The sequence below is a fragment of the Ixodes scapularis genome, unplaced genomic scaffold (genome assembly GCF_016920785.2).
Source record: "Ixodes scapularis isolate PalLabHiFi unplaced genomic scaffold, ASM1692078v2 PGA_scaffold1__304_contigs__length_218370807, whole genome shotgun sequence".
Classification (NCBI taxonomy): domain Eukaryota; kingdom Metazoa; phylum Arthropoda; class Arachnida; order Ixodida; family Ixodidae; genus Ixodes; species Ixodes scapularis.
In genome coordinates, this window is record NW_024609846.1 from 144,241,515 (window position 1) to 144,256,506 (window position 14,992).

General features: G+C 45.2%; 1 protein-coding gene across 1 annotated transcript in view; it reads left to right on the forward strand.

Moving 5' to 3' along the window:
- Nucleotides 1–848: 848 nt before the first annotated feature.
- The window catches only part of LOC8025350 (solute carrier family 13 member 5), a 73,718-nt gene continuing 59,574 nt past the window's right edge, over nt 849–14,992 (forward strand). Inside the window, exon 1 of the mRNA XM_029978101.3 lies at nt 849–1,032. The gene's annotated coding sequence lies outside the window, so the exon portion shown is untranslated. The remainder of the gene's footprint in view (nt 1,033–14,992) is intronic.

Below are 14,992 nucleotides of genomic sequence, written 5' to 3' on the forward strand. Positions count from 1 at the left end.
AAGTTTTCCGAGGCTTGCACCTTTTTTTTTATCCCAAAGTTTGGTGTACTGGCCGTTGTCGCTTGAACGGGCAGGCGACAGTTTGAACAAGTTTAAAGAGCAAAATGACAGTTTGGAAAATTAGACAACCATTTGAACGTGAAGACGCACTGTAAGTGATCTGCAGGTGGTCTGGACAACTTGACGGTTTTCCCGCGTTCATATTGAAATAAAACTTAATCAATCTCACGGGCCACTTGAATCCGTGAATTCAACCCAAAGTGCGTTCTACACAAGGGGTCGTGATCCCACGGTGTGAAGTTTTTCCTTTCAAAGGACCTATCCACGTTCTCGGACGAACCGAGCAGAGAGAAAATACACGCAAACTGATCTTCACACCTATCCCGGCTCTTTCGGTACAGCCCCAGTCGCGGCGTTTTGACGAGAAGGCAGGTTTTAGTCTGGTTTCTTCCGAAACAACACAGGAATGCTCGTCTCGCGTGACGACTTCCGCCCACATCCCTATACCGGAAGTGCGCCCGAAGTGCCACCACCGCGGCGGGACGTAACAAAGTTCAGTTGGCGTATGCACTAACTCAACTCTGTTACGTCACGCCGCGGTGGTGGCGCTTCGGGCGCACTTCCGGTCTAGGAGTGTGGGTGGAAGTCGCCATGCGGGACGGGCATTCCGCCGCGAGGACTAGATTACAGTGTCCTTTCATTTCTCTTCGACGGGCCCAACGGCTCAAGAAAAAGAGAAGGGGGGGGGGGGGGGGGGGGGGGGGGACTGACAGACTGTGAACGCGCCTATTGTTGTAAGACCACCGTCCAGTAGTTGAGTGTTTTTGTTACGAGCGCTCTTGTAGTGAAGGCGTATCGCAGTCCAGACAGATAATGTGACAACTGTGGCCGCTATCGGCGTCGGGCCTCCGTATCTCGCTCCTCGGGTCAAGTCGTTAGAATAGAGAAACTGCAGCAGGTGTGCGAGAGCCGTGCCTCTGGTAGGACCCCGCGTCTGTCAACGGACCTCATACCATCATTCGGCGTTTCAAGGTGCGTAGCATTTGGTGATTTGTATTGAGACGAAGTATTTAAATACTCGGACGACATTTACATTTGCCCCGGTTATGTCTTTTTGACATCTGCTAAGAGAGGTGATCGGTCGTTTTTACTTAGTAAGTGAATAACTAAATCAAGAAATCATATTGTTTCATACCAAAAAAGTGTCTAACAGTACAAACTGAAGTAATAACAGGGAGCACATCGCTCGTGAAACTGGTGTCATACTTTACTTAAAAATTAATCAGCTGCTTCCGCTTATATTTTCTTAAAAATTGTGAAGCAACACAGTGAAGTACTCCCGCTCCAGCTTTGGTAAGATAGCTAAGTCAAACAATAATGAGAATCGCAATTACAACAAGTTTCTGCGCTCCTCGAACTTACTCGTTGAAATAAGAGAACTAGAAAATAAAAGAGAAAGAGGGAGATACAGAAAGAATAGTGATTGGTAGTCTTCGCGGGGAAGGGAAAAAAATGCAGAGGGTATATTATGTTACCCCTTAGACGACTTGAAGGCGAAATCCCAAGCGCCAATCCCGGTGATAGCGAACATCGAAGACAGCGCGCTCTCTGGCGACGCCCTTTTGCTGCCGTTAATCTCACGGCATGTAGCCCGCCCGCTCTTCACAAAGGTCACTGGTTATGTGAAGGTAGCGCCATTGCCTTCCCACCTGCTAGCCGGACACAAACAGATACCAACGTACAGACGACAAAACCTCTCAAGGTGATTGACTCATCGGTGTTGGTTGCCATGGTCATCGAAATTTCGGAACCTCTCAAAGATTCCAAGCTTCGAAAGGGTAGTTAACACTAGTCGCATCAAGATCGCTATAAAGTATCATTCTTCTGAAGACGTTTTTTCGCCAATATGAACATCTTTCGCGCTGTGAATTCAATAAACTTATCACTCGTGGGCGTTTTCAGATAAGGTCGAACAACCATGCCCGGTGACCATTTTGAATTTTGATGAAAAAAAAAATATGTTGCTGGCTCCATGCCAAGAAGAATAAAAACAATCCTTGTTTTGAGGAAAAAATTGTCTTTGCGAAAAAAATTTATGAACACCCTCTCAGTCACATGCGCATTTTGCGTATCATGCAATGTCGCCAATTCGGGCGGCTTCCCCCCAAAAAAACTGTTCTGGCTACGGGTCTAAAAATATTTACTTACAAATTAGGCATAGGAAGGATTGATAAAGAGTATTAACCACCGAGTATTAGGGTCGCTATTTTAAAAACACAAAATCGCAAATATGGCACATTGAGCAATAACGCTCTGGATTAAACCAGGGTGTAAGATAAACAGGTGGGGAAACGGCCCATAGAAGCCTACCACAACGCCGCGACCGGATTGTGTACTCGTCTTCTTGCGGGTACCGCCAATTTGCGACAGATGGCGCTGCGGCGAGAAGAAAAAAAATCGGAATTGGATTTGCATTGAACTTTCTGGGAGAGTGCGCAAAATAAACCGAGAGCACGAAAAGTCCTCCATTGAAAATCCACGAGAAACCATCTCCGTCAGTTTAGCCGATCGCCACCGGTCGCCCACCTGGAGTGAGAGTTCGCGGTGCTCCACATAGATGGCGCCACAGAAGAGGAGAAAACCGAGGGGGACACAATCCGGTCGCTCATTTGGCTCTCGTGTCCCCACCTGTCTATCTTCCACCATGGATTAAACACTGTTTCTTTGTATCTAAAAAAGCTAAGGTCTTCAAATTTTGCCCCTGTGTGGCCCTGCATATAGTTCATCTGTGCATGAAATATCGATTTCCTGGATAGCGGGAGAAATTTACAAGAATTGCTCACACAGAGGAATTTTACTAAAAATGCATTATTTGAAAATCATTTAAAAAAAAAAAAAAGGCCATCTTTACTTTTATTTGAACTCTCCGAAATTAACATTGGTTACTATGTGCTAACAGATTCTGCTAAAACATAATGCGATATTTGTGTGGCTTTGAAGTTATAAAGCGAGAAATATGGCCAAATCGACGCTAACGCGGTTGCCATAAATGGGGCGTGCACATACCCATTCTTCACAATTTCATTATTATTAAAAAGCGTAAAATTACTACGTGGTGATCAGGAGAAGGCAAATTGATAGCGAAGACGTGGAGGGTAGTTTTGAAGGGCAAATTGCTAATACATTTTCGTACAAGCCACCCAAAAATGCCCATGGACCGGAGCGATTGAGAGGCGCCACCCTATAACATGCTTCGCAGTACCTGTCTCAACAGCCGGCGTGTCTACGCGACATACCGGAAGCAAACGAAGCGACTTTGCAAAAACATTAAGCTACTTACTACCTTTGCGGTAACGCGGCAGAACCTGAGCCTGTGCCGCCTGCGAGTGACAATAGATCCGCCACCGTAAAGAGCCGCACAACGCCAAAAAAAATACAGCAAAAAAAAATTCAGTTGTCTGAGATCGCTTATGGCCTGAATGTCCAACGAGACTGAATGTCCAACGAGCCTGAATGTCCAATCGGTCACGTGACAGGCGAGACCGAATGTACAACGAGACGAAAGATCCAATCGAGACGGAATGTCCATCGAGCCTGAATGTCCAACGAGACGAAAGGTCCAATCGAGACGGAATGTCCAACGTGCCTGAATATCCAACGAGACGAAAGATCCAACCGAGACGGAATGTCCAACGAGCCTGAATGTCCAACGAGTCTGAACATCCAACGGATATAGAATGAACCTTGCAAAGAATTTAGAAAACATTTCTTTGTTCAATTGTAGGATTACTGATAGTTACGACGGTGAAAAATGCGTTCGATGAAATGGAAAACCGGACATTTCGGTGCGGAGATATCGGTACGCGATCATTTCGGTATGTGGTCGCTTCGGCACGGGGCTTTTCAGTACCGGGATTTTTGATGCACGGCTATTTTGGTGTGCCGCTGAGTTTGTCCCACTGACGTTGCCTCTGTGAAGTCCCGAAAATGAAATTAAAATTATGCTCGCATATTTTGTACACTTCATAAATTCCCCAAAACAATTCATTTATTGTTTGTTTTATATATCTAGATATAAAGATGATTTTTATAATTAAAAAAAAGACGTTTAAAAGGCCACACATGCTACAAGATCAAAGACCGAACTCGTTGACCATTGACAACCTGTCACGCGTTTGATTTTAGAAGGTTGTACCTCTGGAGCGGAAACAAATGTGGGACCCACGAGCGTCCTCAGTCACGGTCTTTCCGTATTGTACGAGTTGCTGTATTTTCTTATTCGTGTCCATAGTTCCGCAAAGATGATGTCCCTCGCATGGGAGAAAAGCGCCTGATTGAATTTTTAGTATTATAATTATTATTAGGTGAAGTCGGTGTAGTATGTGTAATTACTCTAAATTGTAGTTTTTGTTTTCTTCTTTTTTTACAGAACGAACGTGAAAGTTTTAGACATTTCTGATTGGACTTTTCGGTCTCCAGAAACAAAAATTCGATCCTCATATCAAAATCAGTGATAGAACACAACGTTCCTTCCATTAGGCATTTCTGCAGCTAATCTCCTCAATTGGTGAGCTTTCGTCCGGTGATTGTGCGGAGGAGTCGGCACATTGACGCTTATCGCGACGATTAGTTTCGCACGCTTCGGCCTCCAAAGCGATTGCTGTCGAAGTGAACCACGTATTAAGCAACAAGTAGGTAATATTAATAATTATTACAATACTTTTCTTAGGGTTGGCTTCCGTCGTTCCTGCCTTTCCCGGTAACGTGGCATGCAGAAATCGCACCGATACGCGGCGAGCTAGCATACCAAGGCTGCGATCGGATTTCAACTTGTTCTAACTCTGTCACAGAGCCGCTGCGACAGTGCGACCGTGATTTATTCATATGCGTACATTACAAGTGCACATATGACCACGGCAACAGGAGGTCAGACCCTCGCTCGGTCTTCCCGAATTCCATAATGCTAGAGTTGCGAGTGAACATACTCACGAAGAACCCGACTTTTATCATTTTGAATAACCCGGGTACGGTTCACTATCGGACCCTTGCCAATTCTGAGAGCTGCATTTGTCATCCTCTTTTTTGAAAAGAAGGTCTCACTGTTGACCCCCACTGTCACCGGCAATAAACACACCCAACCCTAATCAACTCTTTTCGACAGTTCGACAAACGGGGACTTTCGCCCCATCCTTCATTCTGCGAATCGGGACGAATTGTCCTTCTTCCAGTTGTCCAGAGACCAATGGAATTTCGACGAAGTGATCGGATTCGTGGTGCAATACGCTTACCCTACAAGAATAGAAAGCCACGTGGAACGATCTATTGTTATATTTACACATGATGCAGGCTATTAGTACATCCGAGTGTGAACCTTCTGCTGCACGCCGAGATAGATGCGTTCGCTTCCTTTATCAGCAGTCAAGCTCCCACCTACCAAGACGTCATGAACTACCTCGACAGAATGGCGAGCTTTGGAGTGCTTCCAGAAGCCAGTTAAATTACATGGGCTTCTGAAAGCCACTATACATGTCACATGCAAAAAGAAAAAAAAGTTGCGTACGTGTGACACTATGCTCCGCGACAACTTTTCTTGGCAATGCAGTGGAAGGTACAGGCCCGCGTCCCCTCTCCCATTTTGAGGGTACGCAGGCTCTCCTCTTCCCCCATTTCCGGGGAGAGGAGGAGAGCCCGCGCACACTCAAAATGGGAGAGGGGACGCGGGCCTGTACATTCCACTGGAGCCGCGTGAGATAAGAGAATATATGCCTTTTGTCTAAGCTCTGAGCCGGACGTCCCTTTTCTCCTCCGGCGCTTTCGAACACACCGCCGACAAATCTCGAGACCTAAAACTCAGGTCTCGAGACTACAGGAAGCTGGGTACCCAAAACCGCTCCTGGTAGCGATCTGCGAGCAGGTGTGCAGGACCATCAAGCGCGGATTAGGGTGCACGAATAAAAGCACAAAGGAAAAGAAAAAGACTCGACATGCTGTGGTGGTTGCACCCTATGTTCACGGGATGACCCACAAGTTGAAGAAGGTAGCTGGACGGCAAGGCGTTCAGGTGGTATGTTCGGCCCCAAACAAAGGCTATTCCATGTGTCGCCGGGTTAACCAGGAGCGAAGTAACAACGAGAAGAGGTGTGGCACAGTTCACACGTCTCCGTACGCCCTGTGTGAAGAGGAGGTGGTGTACCACATTCCGCTGACATGCGGCCGAAGTTACATCGGACAAACCGGCCGATGCATTAACGATCGGACGAGGGAGCACGCTGCATCAGTGAGAACCCTGTCAGCAGGAGGACACTTGCCAACCCATTGTCGTGCGTGTCAATGTTCGGCACTGTTCTACGACGTAAACATCGTGGCAAGGAACAAAACAAAACTGGGACGTGAAATCCTAGAGGCACTTGCCATTGAGGAAAAAGGCGATGACTGCGTTAGTGCACCTTCTCTCGTGCTTCACGAGAAAGAAAAAAGATTTCTTCGGGGTTAGCATCTTAAAGGAAATTAGGAAAAAAAAATTTAAAGTGAATTAGAAAGCAAAAAAGAGGAAAACAGAATTGTTCCCTCAAGTTTGGCTTGTCGTAGAAGAGGAGGAAAAAGAAAATCAGTTGTTAGTCCAGCGGTGTGAATGGTCTTTTCTTTATGTGTATGTTTTTTCTAGTTCAGCTGGCCTTAAGTGAACTATGAACCAACTAGCTCAGCTCAAGCCTGTTACACATTCCGCTGCATTGCCAAGAAACGTTGTCGCGGAGTATAGTATTATCGCTCTACTCACTGACATTCAAACCTATTGGTAGGGAATGGATACATATGTAAACTACTGACGACTGAAGTGTACAATGAGTAGTTGTCTGTTCCGAAGATCAACGAACAAAAATAAAAATTTCTCAAAGTCACACAATTGTTCCGCATTTACTCAGGAATTGTCGGGACACACCAGCCACCACCCCCATGCATTTACAGGCGCGTTAGATGTGGATTTTATTTTTAAAAAAAGATATCTATATTTTTTTTATTATTAGTGGGAAATTACTTTTGTGCAAACTCTTGATGCCTCGCACCCAGAGCTCCCAAAGCTCTTTAAAAAAAAAAAAAATATTGACTCTGCGCATAGTCAGTGGCGCTGGCGGGCGGTAATGTGTTTGCAATGCGGATCTCCGTATGTAGCTCATCTATAGATCGAAACGGGCAGGGATGAGGACTGAACTAGAAATTCCTGGGTTCTGAAGCGCGGCTTTTGTAGACGCCCCCCAATTGCGATCCACTGGAATACCCGTACATTGCATCCCTATGATATATTTCAAATTGGCTGACCTATGTCATCGGAATATTCCAAACATTTGAACTGTAAATATCGAAGGAGCGTTTGGCGTCGTACAATCGACACCTTTAACCGATTGGTACCTAGCTGCGCATTGGCACTCAGCTAACTAACCCTCAAGCCTTCCTATAGATTAAATTAGAATATTTGTGTCTGCTCTGTTTCTTTGTCGGTCCGTCAACGTCGGCTTTTGTGGCGCGACATTTTAGTATGATGTAACTACGGCAGTGCCTACAGGAACGCAAATATACACAAATCATTCTAGCACGTGACAGGCGAGATGGAATGTCCAACGTGCCTGAATGTCCAACGAGACGAAAGATCCAATCGAGACGGAATGTACAACGAGCCTGAATGTCCATCGAGACGAAAGGTCCAACCGAGACGGAATGTCCAACGAGCCTGAATGTCCAACGTGCCTGAATATCCATTATTGGATCTTTCGTCTCGTTGGACATTCAGGCTCGTTGGACATTCAGGCTCGTAATCGTCTGAGATTGTCTCTATTGTTCGTTTTCAGATAGGATCGAAAGACCATATCCGGTCGACATTTTTTTTTTTTCAATTTTTACCAAAAGATATATTTTACTTGTTGTGCAACCTCAAAAACATATTCAAACATTATTTAAGGAAAAAAAAACTCTTGAGGAGCGAAAATTACAAAGTCGCTGTCGGTATACGCGCACTTTTTTGCGACTTGCGTGAACCGGCTTTCTGGGTATTTCTAAAAGAAAAACTGTTGTCGCCTTACGTTTTTTTATATTTTTGTGGAGAGAGTTTACATAAAATAAAGGGAGGTAAACATGTATTATCAATTACTAAGCAAATCATAACTTTATGGATACGAATCTTGAAAGACTGGAAATTCTAATTTTTTAACATTATTTGGACGCGATTGTTTAATATTCGGATAAATTTTTATTGAAATGGAAAACGATAATCTTTCTAAACAAATAAACAGAAATGTAGGCAGGTTACCGAAATGCAATAATTAGAAAATCAGTTTAAAATGAAGGCCATCTGAATCCTCCTTCTATTTTTCACAGATCAAGGCTCATATAATGTGTCTCATAAAGAACTTCAGAAAGGCTTTACAATATTTTGGTATTTTTGAATCTACAGAGTGCTAAATACACAGAATTTCCGTAACGGGAGTAGAGAAAGATAGGGTGTTGCTTATTTCAAACAGGGGCAAGAAAGGGGTCGAAAATGTAGGAAGTCTGTGAAGAGAAAGCACTGTGACAAGAGTTCGTAGAAAATAAGAGTTCATACAAAAATATTGCAGGTGATTTTGAAGCAGAAATCAACAATTTAAATACAGATTTCTGGTATCAGTGAATTTAGGAACCCACCCTTCGTAGGGAGGCTGGGCTGCCGACGACCAGGTTTGCATAGTGATAATAAAGAACAAATGTTTAAAGTGGGACAGTTGAAACCAGTTTAATTAATCAAGGCCTTGTCCGCACATTCGGCGGTTGCAGCGTGCATTTTTTCTGCCGGAATGTGACCTGAGTCGATCACGGCGCTCTCCTGGCACTCCGAGGAGGAACATTTTTTTTCCCCCCCATTTTGCCCGTAGTGATCACTGTTGGTTTCTTCTCAGTAGCACCGCAAGCTCGCGATATCAATCTGCTTTTCGCAGCCATAGGAGACTTTATTTTCAAGGATATATCTTTTCTGCGTCTACTGTTTTTGCTAAAACAGCTGTGGTCGCGTAGTTTTGGACCGCGTACACTGCCACAAGTGGCAGGACTAAATTTTACGCACAACAGAAACAGAGCCCCACTCCTTTTGCTTTCGTGTCCCCGAACACCTTGAGGTCAGCTTTCGGGAGGTGGATTAGTTTGCCGTTCGGCAGTTTAGTGTTCAGTGGGGCAACCATCTCTGACGCCGACTGGATCACCGACGTGGTGGGCCATCGGAGGTTGTACAACGTTGCCTGGTGCTTGACACGATCCCCTATTCTATCGCAGGCAGTCTTGCCATGTCCAGTTGCGAAAAAAAAAATCCAGTTCGCTGACGTGTTCTTGTTGCTCCGCAGGTCGTGGAGCTGGTATTTATTCTTAAAGTGCCTTGCTGCACTATAACTGACGGAAGTCACATGAGCATACCCAAATTGGAGTCCACCGTTGTCATATGAATTAAGTTACAGACAATCTCACTCAATCGCAATTCTTTTTTTTTTCGTTGCGTTGTGCGGTTTTCCATGGCGGCGGACCTATTGGCGCTCACAGGCGGCGCAGGTTCAGGTTCTGCCGCGCCCTACCTCCTCTATCATGTTACCGCCAGTGTTGTGGGTTGATCTGTTTGCAAAGTCGCTCCGGATGCTTCCTTTAAGTCGCGTAGAAGGACACGCTACACGCCGGCTGTTGAGAAAGGCACCGCGAAGCATGTTACAGAGTGTCGCCTCTTGATCGCTCCGGCCCATGGGCATGTTTGGGTCGGTTGTGCGAAAATGTATTAGGAATTTTTCCTTCAAAACTACCGTCCACCTCTGTGCTCTCAATTTGTCTTTTCCTGACCACCACGTAGCATTTTTACGCCTTCTAGTGATATTAAAATTGTGAAGAATGGGTATGTGGACACCCCATTTATGGCAACCGCGTTAGCGCCAATTGGGCCATATTTCTCGCTTTATAACTCCAAAGCCACACCAATATTGCATTATATTTTTGCAGATTGTGTGAGTGCATATTATAAATGTTAATTTTGGAGAGTATAAAGAAAACTAGAGATGGCCTTTTTCTTAAAATGATTTTCAAGATAATGCATTCTTGTTAAATGCCCTTGTATGAGCATTTCTTGTAAATTTCTTCCGCTAACCAGGACAACGATATTTCATGCACAAATTAACTATATACAGGGCAACACACTGGCAAAGTTCGAAGACCTTAGCTTTTTTAGATACGGAGAAGGAAAACCTTTAATCCAGAGCGTTATGGCTCAATATGCCGTATTTGCGACTTTGTTTCTCAAAATAGCTACCTAATACTCGGTAGTCAACACTTTTTGTCAATCCTTCCTATGCCTAATTTGTCAGTAAATATGTCTAGACCCGTAGCCGGAACAGTTTTTTTTGGGAAGCCGCCCGAAATGCCAACATCGGACGATACGCAAAAAGCGCACTTGACTGAAAAGGTCCTTACAATTTTTTTTTTTTTAAGACAAGTTTTGTTTTTTTTAAATAAGTATAGTTTTTATTCTTAACATGGAGCCAGTAAAATATATTTTTTTCATCAAAATTAAAAATGATCACCGGACATGGTTGTTTGATCTCATCTGAAAACGCCGTCATGCTTTTTCCCCCAGATTTCTTAAAAATATGTTGCTCTTCTTGCGTGTTTGAAGACAGTACAATTATTATTTTTCAGTGCCTCCAAGCACTGACATTGCGTGTGATGGCGGTAAGAAGATGTACAGCCATCACACGCGGCGTCGGTGCTTGGGGGCATTGAAGAATAATTTTACTCTTGAAACACACAAAAAGAGCAACATAATTGTAAGAGATCTTACAACATAATTGTAAGAGCCGAAGAATGCTTTCAAAACGATGATGCTCCCTTGCGATCTTGGTGCGACGGGTTTTAACAACCCTTTCGAAGTTTCGAAGCTATAAAAAAATCCAAACTGGCGATCACAATGGCAACCAATAGCGATAAGTCAATCACTTTGAGAGGTGTTGTCGTCTGCATGCTGGTATTTGTGTGCGGATAGCAGGTGGGAAGGCAATGGCGCTACTTTCACATATCCAGTGACTTTACTCGACACCGCTACCCGAGCAAAAGTGTCCTCCTCTCCCGCTGGGTTTGCGCCGCCCGCGCGCCTCCGCCGATTATAGCACAAGGAACGCCATCTCATGGTCCAGTGGCGAACCGTGAGTTTTGGTACCTTTCGTATCGCCGACGTGTTTTTGCACCTTTCGTGTTGCCGACGTGGTTCCGTATTTTACGTGTTTTCGCTCAAGGACTTTGAAGGTCGACTGAAAAGTGGAACGTATAAGGCTTTCGCTCTAATAAAAGACACAAAAAGATAGGAGCATGGACAGCACCTCTTGGCGAGGAGACAGCACTGTAGGATGCGCAGTATCATTATCATCATCATCACATGTGGCAAACCACTCCGACGCTAGCACTCGCCTAGTGAACGTCGCGTCGTCTCCGCGCTTGCTGCATATTTGCTTGTAGCGATATGGTGTGCGCCTGCTGCGCACCGCAGTGCTGGAAGCACGCTTTTGAACCGGGTATATGCAGCACGGAGGACTGCAGCACGTACGCGACGATGCGGACAGCGTCCGCCGTTGGCTCTGGCGCGACGCTGCACTCGATGACATGATCGCAGTTTAACACGCCCTCTTCTTTAACAAGACGCCACTAGCTTTCGCTGATGTCGTTCATGATTATTGCAAGATTCAAGGTAACTGAAAAATGCAGTACGTGTTTTGCTAATCATACAGAAAAACACGGACGCCGCGTCGGCCACGGATGTAGCCGCGCGCGCGGCCGACACGACGCGGCTGACGCGGCACGACCGCACGTGACCACATATGCGCTTTTTTGGCCTTCCGAGATGACTTCGATGAAATTGAACGCAAGAGGGGACTGGATTACTTCTATCTAGATGCCTTTAGGAGAAAATGTTACATACCTTTCGCGAGCCTTTGTGTCGTCGTCTTCCAAGGCATTGAATGCACTAATGACTGCGGTAGAGGGTTTGTTTGCCACACAGCGATAGTTCCTGAGGTGGCCGCAAGGAAGCGCCACACCTCGGTCTCCTCCCGAATAGTGGATTAAAAAAAAAAAAGACGGACGCGCCCACATGGTGCACACGCACACAGTGCACACTCACACGCAAACACACATACTATCGGGGAAAAATGAAATGCGAACAGAGGAGCGCGTGGCTCGTGGTACAGGCTGCGCCACCTGGAAGTGAGCCTAGGAGCGAGGGTACGTGGCCTACTCCGACGTGTTCACGCCCCTCCCTCGGCGCTCCCCAAGCTTCAGCAGTGCGCCTCTTAGTGCGCTGAAAGCTTTCACCGCTATTTTTGCTGGCTCAGCGCGTGCGGTGCAAAGGAGCTCGCCCCACTTGCCGAGCAGGCAAAGATAGCGGTGACAGCTTTCAGCGCACTGAGAGGCGCACTGCCGAAGCTGGGGGAGCGCCAATCGAGGGGCGTGAACACATCGAAGTAGGCCACGCACCCTCGCCCCTAGGTTTACTTCCAGGCGGCGCAGCCTGTACCGCGAGCCACGAGCTCCTCTGTTCGCATTTCATTTTTCCCCGATAGTACATACACAAACACACGCACACACACATCAATGTGTGAACCAACGCAGAAGAACCTTTGTGAAACTGGCTTCTTTCTGTGGATTATCCAACGTACCGAACACTTTCATTAATACCAAGAGTTTCGTGTTCAGTAAATACGAACAAACCTTGAAACTTTACTGCGAAACTGCTTTTATAAAAAAAAGAAAATTGAAGAAAAAGATATTTAATATTTAAATTTAAAAATATAAAAATTCGTTAAATTTAAAAATTTAACGAATTTAAAATTCGTTAAATAAGAAAACCCTCAAATTCACGGCAATGAACAACACATTTTCTATAGTTTTATGTTGAGTTAATCCGGAGCACAACCTCATATGAAGCGTTCACGAGGCTACTTGTTAGTTCAGAAACAGACAAATTGTCTCAGTTTTTTTTTTTTTTTCTTATCGGCAGAGAATCGTTTTAAAAGTATTCGGTTCACACGTACTTCAAGTTCCCTGGAGGTTGGAGAAACCCATGCCCGCGACCTGCTCTCTTAAACATAAGCCTTAAAAGATAAATAACGATTTTTATTCCTACACTGAAGTTGACAACAATAAACATCGAATCTGTAGGGGGAAAAAACAAAACAAAAAGAAAAGAAAAATACATTTAGTATTCTAAGAAAAATACTCCCCCCCCCCCCCCCCCCCCACCTCCCCCTCCCAAAAAAATAAAAGTATCTTTAACAGAAAGTAAGCAGTTTTCAATTTGCGCCAGAACTCTCTCGACGTTTTCTGTTTTGATGTCGTAGATCGTGAGGTCGGGTGAACTATACGATACATTTCTGGAGACATTAAATGCAAATAAGCGAACAACAAATGATAGCCGTATTACTATTTGTCTAGATGTTGACGTGCTGTGCCACGCCAAATAGTATTGTTATGCATTGCCAGCTTAATGAAAGACAAAGCTATAGTGATTTGGAAGTGATTGTGAATCAATCGATGCATTTTGTACTTGCTGTTTGTGTGCCCAAGCATTTTAGCACTGTGCTAAGTAGACACGCTCTTCTCTCTGGTTGTTCATATTATACTGAGCACTGTTCTCGTGCTATATTCTACTTGTTTATACATTTTTGTCTTCCCGAATGGCGGTAACGCCAAATAATAGTGCGTTTTAACTTTGCTCACGTTATGCCCAAACAAATGACACAAGCATATCATGCAAAGCTACTGAGCCGGAACCTCGTTTGCGGTTGTGTAATGGTATGAGAAGAAGCGAATAATTACGTTCCATGATTGCTTCGCGAAAAATGCTGCTGAGGTTGTTGCGGGTAAAGTCCCTTGATATTTCTTTTACATGTAATGACAAACGATACAAATGAAAAAGCACATTCCGCTGGAACAAAATGGCGCCGTTCAGTTCAAACCGCTGCTCTGCGCCGCCATTCGCTTCCTAAAACCTGCACCGTCACGCGGTCGGCGCTTCAAAGAATGTCGCTACATGTAGGAAGCTCTTATGTAGGGACTTTAGTTGAGGGGAGTCTGGAGTTGATGTTGCCTTGGGATCATTCCAAGGCTTACGACGACGACCCGTGAGCTTGACAGGCTTGAGAACTACGTGAGCCCTTGCCTTGGGCTCGGGTGCAATGAATGTCTCGGTGGACACTCGACATGAGGCTGGGGTTCATTACTGCAGTAACGAAAATCACCAAGCTCTAAAACTTCCCCGACGGAGAACTCGTGCAAACAATATCCCCAACCCTGGCACTGACGAGCATTTACGGAAAACAAACACAGCTAGATCCCGTGGCCACTTTCTTTATTTCCTTATAAAACTGCCGGGTAGGCGCGCGAAGAAAAAACATGCGAGATGCAGTTTGATAAATATTCAAGGAAATGAAGAAAATCCATTCGCGGTCCTTCTAATGCTCGAAACCCCAGCCAACACTTCATAATCCTTTTTTTTTTTTTTTTTTTTTTTTTTTTTTGTGAGCGTGTTTTACAAATGTTGAGCCAACCCCGTCAAGTGTTAGGTAGTTTGAAAACATTCAAGAAACGCCACTCGCACAAATGCCAACCTCGCATCCTCAGCAGCCTTTCAAGCACTTGCGCGTCACAGACCCAGAACAAAAGAACCCGCTTGTGCGTAAACGCTGCCTTTTTGCTTGGTCGGCATACGCGGGGTTTAGGTTGACGACGACGCCGCTCAAGCCGGAAACGGGCGCCTAAGATCCGTGCTCTAAAACACCGTGTATATAAACCAACTCATCTCTGTGACGTCACGGCGCGGTGGTGGCGCGTCGGTCGCACTTCCGGTCTGGGGCGGTGGGCAGAAGTCCCCATGCCAGACGTGTATTCCTGCGTTGTTTTGAAGGGAACCAGACAAAACCTTGCCTTCTCGTCAAAACGCCGGGAC